We start from the raw sequence: 6,939 nt of genomic DNA, 5'->3' as shown, positions 1-6,939 counted from the left end.
TCAACTCTGGGCATAGAGGGCCCGTCATAGTTTGAACCACTCCTTAGAGTAATTACATAGGTTTGATCCGTAGTCCTGGTCGGCTGTGCCGGCAGAGCTCCTGTTGGCGGGCATGTAGAGTAGCGGAAAGTTGCGCAATCGGATTATCTACAATTTTATTGTGCGCTAGAATTGAATCAATTGTCGCATCTCTACTCTCCATGTGCTTCTGCATATTAACCAACATCGCTCTAATTTCCACCGGAGAAGGGTCGGAAGATGAGGAGGGTTGTTGTGGTTGGTTCTTCTGGCCAGCATTGGGATGGTAATATTTCTGCTGCTGTTGTTGTGGCGCCTGTGGTTCTTGTGGTGGTGGATTTTGAACATTAGTACTCCGGTAGGAAAGGTACGGATGATTCCGATACCCAGGATTGTAGGTGTTGGAGTATGGGTTATTTTGCCTATAAGCTTGAAAGGCATTAACTTGCTCCACGGAACTCCTGCAATCTTGTTCCCAATGACCTATAATACCATAATTTTCATAGAAAGCCTCATTAGAATTATTATTAATTGCAGAAACATTAGCTACATTAGCAGTGCTAAGATTATTTAATTTTTGGCAGATTGAGGTCAATTGAGCTTGCAAAAAGGATACAGAGTCAACACTATGCTTCCCCTTGTCAGAAAAACCTCTAGGATTCCCATATTGGGAATTATGTATCGCCATATCTTCAATAACCTGACCTGCATCATCAACATTAAGATTCATAAATCTCCCACTAGCTGCAGAATCTAAAATTATTCTAGAAGAATTTCCAATGCCATTGTAAAAGGCTTGGATTAACTGCCATTGTGCTAAATTATGGTGAGGGCATTCTCTTTGTAGGTCCTTGAACCTCTCCAAAGCCTCATATAAAGATTCATCGGCTTCTTGGGCAAAGTTCTGAATCGCACTCCATAGTACGGATGTCCTCTTTGCAGGATAATACTTGTTATAAAAACTCAAAACCAGAGTTTCCCAGTCAGTTATACCAAGTGCAGTTCTATTTAAGCCATTAAACCACAATTTAGCTTTTCCAGTTAAAGAAAAGGGAAAAAGAATCTCCCTGATTTGGTCTTGAGTGACCCCGACTTGCCTGATGGTATTGTAATATTGACAATAGTCGACAATGTGAAGATTTGGGTCTTCACCCTTGGCTCCACTAAATTGCTTCCTCTCTATCATCGTTATAAATTGAGGTTTAATTTCAAGTTGAACCCCATCAAGAGCCGGAGTAGGAGTGAGATGTGGAAAATCTGTGAGCTTTGGTTTTGAGTAATCACTAAGCTTCTTTGGAGCCGTCATCTTTGATTCTGGATCTGATGATACCTCTGAATCGCTAGAACCAGTTGGAGGGTCTCGATGATTATTATTATCACTAGAATCCGCCAGGATTTGCTTATAGAGATTTTTCTGTCTATGAAAAGATCGATCGATCTCAGGATCGAATGGGATGTACCCTGATCTGGAACACCTGAGCATAAACGAAAAAAAAACTAGAAGAAAATATGAGATTTGCCTCAAAGAACTTACGTTCTCTGAGACAAAAAACAGAAAATAACCTAGACTACAAAAATAATCAGAAATAAAAATAAAACCGTTTCCCCGGCAACGGTGCCAAATTTTGACAAGGTAAAATCGTATCCCCAAATCAAAAGTAATTCCTAAATCCTCTAAATAATGTAAATAGGGAAGTAGGGTCGAATCCACAGAGAAATAACTAATATAATCGAGATGATGAAGTAGCCAATATATAAATTTAAATATGAAACTAAACTACAAAGATTAAGAATAGGGAGAAAACAATGAATAAAAGGATCTAGGGCATAGGTTCACCAATAAATAATATTCCAGGGTAGAATATAATAATCACTCATCAATGCATATATTAATCTGATTATAAAGGGCTTTCGCTACGTATTATAATCACACAATTAATTTACCAATATTAAATCTCATCTTTCGAATCTCGACCTAACCATTTATAAATTAACCTGCCAATTGAAACTAGACCTAAACATCAATTATCATGTATCGAATCTCAAATCAATATTGTCAAACTCATGCATAAAAGATCAGGCCTAATCTAGTCACAAAGCATTAAATAAATCAATAGGAAATTAATCTAGCATTGATAATTAACAACAATAAATTACCCCTTCATATTATTCACATGGATCCCCATAAACCCTAGAAATAAAACTACTCACACATAATAGAAACTAAACTAATAAAGACAATAAAACAAAACATGATTAAAGGAACAAAATAACAACTCATATTAAGAGAAGAGAAATAGTTACCCAAGGAAATCTGTATTAATGAAAATAATTAAGAACAAAGTTGAGAGAGAAATTAAGAGAGAGAAAATATCCTAAGTAGAGAGAGAAAGTCTCGGAAAAAAAAAGGTAATTAGAATTTACGTACATAATTCGTACTTAAACATTCCTCAAAACAAAAATTAAAACTAATCTAATCAGCTCTAAGTAAAACACGCGCCTGATCGGGCGAAGGGCCGCCCGATCGGGCCCGCCTTTTTTACAATGCCCTGATGGTATGCCGCGCCCGATCGAGCTTACGCTCACCCGATCGGGCGCGTTTCTTCCTTAAAGGTTCCTATGCGCACAGCCGCCCGATCGGGCGTATGCTTGCCCGATCGGGCCCGGTCTTCTTCTTCGAGGCTTGGATTTCGATTGGGCTCAATTCCTCGACCCAATCTGGATTTCCTCATCGGGTCTTGATTAATCGATCCAATAGCCCCGGTATCTCATACTGAACCCTTAATCATCGGCTCTCACCGATCGTGGGCTTCAAGAGTGGTCGTGTCCTTCTAGCTTCCATAGTTGATCCATAAAAACCTGGGAAAATGCTCTAAAAGTGCAATTTCCTGTAAAACTCTACTAAAACTACGAAAACACTAGAAAACATAAATTAGTAATAAAAGTGGCCCTAAAGAGCCAAAAACACTACTAATTATGACCGTGGGACGGGGGTAAAACACCATATAAATTAGACATATCAATATCCCTGTTAGAATAGGTAAATTTTATATACCTGTTGATTTTGTTGTTCTTGATATGGCTGAGGATATGAAAATCCCAATTATTTTGGGTAGACCATTCCTTAACACTATAGGAGCAATTATAGATATGAGATGTGGCAAATTGACACTATCAGTAGGGGACGATAAAATTACTTTTAATCTGAATAATACTCCTAAAATCCCCATGACAAAGGAGATGTATTTTAGTGTTAATGTGGTTCATAATTATTCTAACAAGCCCCAAGCTCTTGTAAAAGATCCCTTGGAGGCGGTATCATTGTTGCATCCTCTACAGATGAAATAGACAAATGGCAAAATGAAGTTGATGCAATAGAAAGAGCCCTCAACATTGTCGGTCTTGGCTTTGAAGATGATAAGGTGGAAATAAACAAGCAAGTTGTGGAAATTGAGTCTACAGTAAGTGTTCCGCCAGATCGAGTTGCAATTTCTAAATCTAGTGACAATTTGAAGAACCCATCGATCGAAGAGGGGTCTCTAGTGTGTAGTATTAAAGAACCCCCAGTCCAAGTCAAGGAGGATCCACCAGATAAGGTGAATTGGTGTCCCACAAGGTATGTCAGGAAGCCGCGTCGTGGCCTAAGCACCACTCGCCCGGGTGAGAAACCACCCGACCAAGCGTTAGGCCAAGGGTCCTAGATTTTAAACTTGGTAAGAAGGTCGTGCGGGACCTAAATAAACCAACGCTTTGCGGGAGGAAACCCGTATTTTCTTGCTTTTAGTCTTCTTTCTTTTTCTTATGAGAGGAGAGAGGAGGGAAGTTAATGAGTTTATTGAGTTGTACAGGCTTGGAAAGACTTAGTCAAATTTGGAGAAAAGAAAAAAGAAAATCAATCATCAAAAGTTGCCTCGGGTCCGACCAGGCGAAGCTTGCCCGATCTGGCGCGAGAGTAAAGGAAGAAAAATTGGCAATTTTCGCCAGATCGGGCGCTAGATTTGACGAAATACGGAGATTTTGATCGCCCGATCAGGCGAAGGCGCTCGACTGGGCGCGAGAGTAGAAGAAATTCTGGGTAAAAGATCGCCCGATCGGGCGAAGCTCGCCCGACCGGGCGCGAGAGCAACGTAAACTTAAAGAATCAGATCGCCCGACCGGGTGACAGCCCGCCCGACCGAGCGCGACACCAGAGCCCCGTCTGTTTCTTCTTCTTCCTTCTTTCTTTTCTCATTTCTTTCTCTTTCCTCCATTCTTTCTCTCACTAAAACTCAATTTTCTCTAACTTCTCTCTAAGTTTCCCTCACCATCTCTTACCTAAATCAAATAATTCTTACATATTCTTAATCCTCTCTTCACCCTCTACACTTCTATACCAAATTTGCCCAAATTCAATCAAATATTTTCATACCCATTTTTCTATTATGGCTACAAAGAGATCCCGGTCGTCTTTGGGATGGGTTCTAGTTCAAGGGAGGAGTATGATCCGGATTTGCAACTTCCTTATTGGCCAACAATTTGAATTGCTACCCAGGAGCAAAAAGAACGGCTAGAACACCTTTGCGGGCGTGAGGTAATTCATTCACGGTGGTTACACCGCCCTACCCTTGAATCTTATGGTTTGTATGATTTTGTTAAACGTTATTTGAACGATATAGGAATGAGAAAATTTGTTGACATACATTATCCTACATATCGTGAATTAACGTGCGAATTTTTGTCCTCTTTGAAAGTTGTAAATAGTAGAAATGGGCCGAACTTATTTTTTAGGTTGAACAGTAAGAATGTTAGTTTAACTTATGTTGAATTTTGTAAAAGTTTTTATTTGAATTCTGAATTACCTCATCAATGGCATGCTGATTATAAAATGGGTGATTTTTATCATGCTTAAACTGGTTTACCGACCCCCGACCCCCAACATGCTTGTACAAAACCTATCCATCACCCTGTCCCAAAAATCTGGCAAAGATTTGCAGGTTGTTGTTTTCTTGGTAGGTACGAGCCTCATAACGCCCAAACCAACAAACTAGCTGTTATTGGACACTATGTGTATGGGTTTGGTAAACTGAACATAGGTAGATACATCATCCACCATTTGAGTAGACATGCCACGGCCAGTACCCAGTCTAGTACCCCTATTCGTTTAGGAGGCCTGATCACTAGGATAGCAATTAAAAAGGCCGGTTTTGTTGAGAGTGGACCCCACCAGATGACTAACTATGGACCGAATACCTATATGACTGCTAGGTACTTTGAGAAGTTGGGTTCGGTATGATTGGATGGTAAGAAAACCCCTCACTGGTGTATTAGGACAGGGACTGAGCAAGCATTGCCTATCTTTCCCTTGCCTAGTCCTGATTTGACCGCTTTTTCCCCGGGCAAGCATCCTACACGTATGACCTATTAGTTGCCCATGCCCGATGGCAAGCACCTCCCGTTCCACCACCACAGCCACCACCCGAGCCTGAGCCTGTAGTGATCCCATCACCACCTCGCATGTCTCACTCTGTCCCCCATGGTGACTCTGACCCAGTTTGGGACCTCAAAAGTATAGGTCAGACTTTAGGTCGTATTGAGTATTCCCACACTGACCTTAGGAGGATGGTAGGCTCCATTGACCATAGATTAGTGTACCTTGAGAGGAACCAAGGTAGAGCCCTCTACCCTATGTATGATGATTATGCTCGTCGGGGCAACATTCCCGACGATGCCATCTACCCTGATTGGTTTCAGCTTCCACCCAAGGGATACGATAGGGATCCCACTACCCTTGGTATTTATACTGATTATTCTACTTTCCATGGGTACGGCCAGGACATTCGTTTTGGGGGACCGCCGGGGGGGAGTTTTCACGCTAACTATTTTGGTGGTAGCTCTTCTGGTGCAGGTGGCAGCGGAGGAGGAGGGTTCGCCTCGATGGATGATGATGATGAGGATTAGCCATGATGGGCTAGTTCCCGAGCCATTGAGGGTATTGTCTGATTCTGGCTTGGGGAAGATTTTGGATTTGGTATCTTTCTTCTTTTCTTTCCTTTTGCTTTTGGTGTGTTTTCTTAGATTAGATTTATTGCTTTCTAGGTTAGTTTTATTGCTTTCTTATATGAAAAATACAAAAAAAAAACTAATGAAAAATAAAAAAAAAAAATCCAAAAATAAGTTCCAATGAATTATAAATCATGCTTCCATGTGCCCTATACTTGAAAAATATTGTTTTGATTCTTGGTGTATGATAATGAGCATTGTGAATTTGTTGATCATGATTTGAAGTTTAATTGTTCGGATGACTGAACATGCGTCAATTTTGCCAACTGTTTGTGAATATAGTGTTTGACTAGTTGATTTGGTTAGGAACTGTGTGATAGTTCCTGGTATGTCAATAAATTTGAGTATTGGTTTGCAACTATAAGTAATGTTTGTATGGCTCAATAATATGCACATTGAGGAGGACGAAGGCATTTGTTTTTTTAGGTAGCCTTCAGATGATTTTAGATACATTTGTTCCCTTCTTGCTACCCGTGTTGTTGCCTTGACTTTTTGTTGTTTATTAGCCACATTACAAGCCTATTTTTTCCCATTGGTTACTAGTCCCAAGCTTGGCTTGGGGGAGCTATTAGTGAGTGAGGTGAAGGAGTTTGTAGTGTGCTTATTATTTACACAATTTGGGTGGGTTTTGAGAAGTTATTTTTTTCTTGATCATAATTATTTTTGATGAGTTTGAAAGTTGTATTTTCTTGAAAAAATAAAGTATGATGATATGAAAAAAAAAAGAGAAGTTCAAAAGAAAAATAAAAAGTAAGCTTCAATGAAAAAAAGTTCAAGTGTTCTAAGTGAAGGTTGATCAAAAGAAAAAAAAAATATTGAGTTTCAATGAAGTAAATCAAGTTTGAAGAGTTAAAGTTTGTTATTCGCTCAAGTGTTACATTA

General features: G+C 39.8%; 1 non-coding gene across 1 annotated transcript; it reads left to right on the top strand.

Moving 5' to 3' along the window:
* The first annotated feature begins 836 nt into the window (after positions 1-836).
* LOC145557068 (small nucleolar RNA R71) lies at positions 837-943 on the top strand. Its single transcript, XR_014092144.1, has one exon. It is a non-coding gene; the product is annotated as a small nucleolar RNA R71 (small nucleolar RNA).
* The last annotated feature ends 5,996 nt before the right edge of the window (positions 944-6,939 follow it).

This window comes from Chenopodium album, chromosome 8, assembly GCF_948465745.1.
Source record: "Chenopodium album chromosome 8, dcCheAlbu1.1, whole genome shotgun sequence".
Lineage (NCBI taxonomy): Eukaryota > Viridiplantae > Streptophyta > Magnoliopsida > Caryophyllales > Amaranthaceae > Chenopodium > Chenopodium album.
Note: the sequence above shows the minus strand (reverse complement) of the source record. Positions and strands in the feature narration are given on the sequence as shown.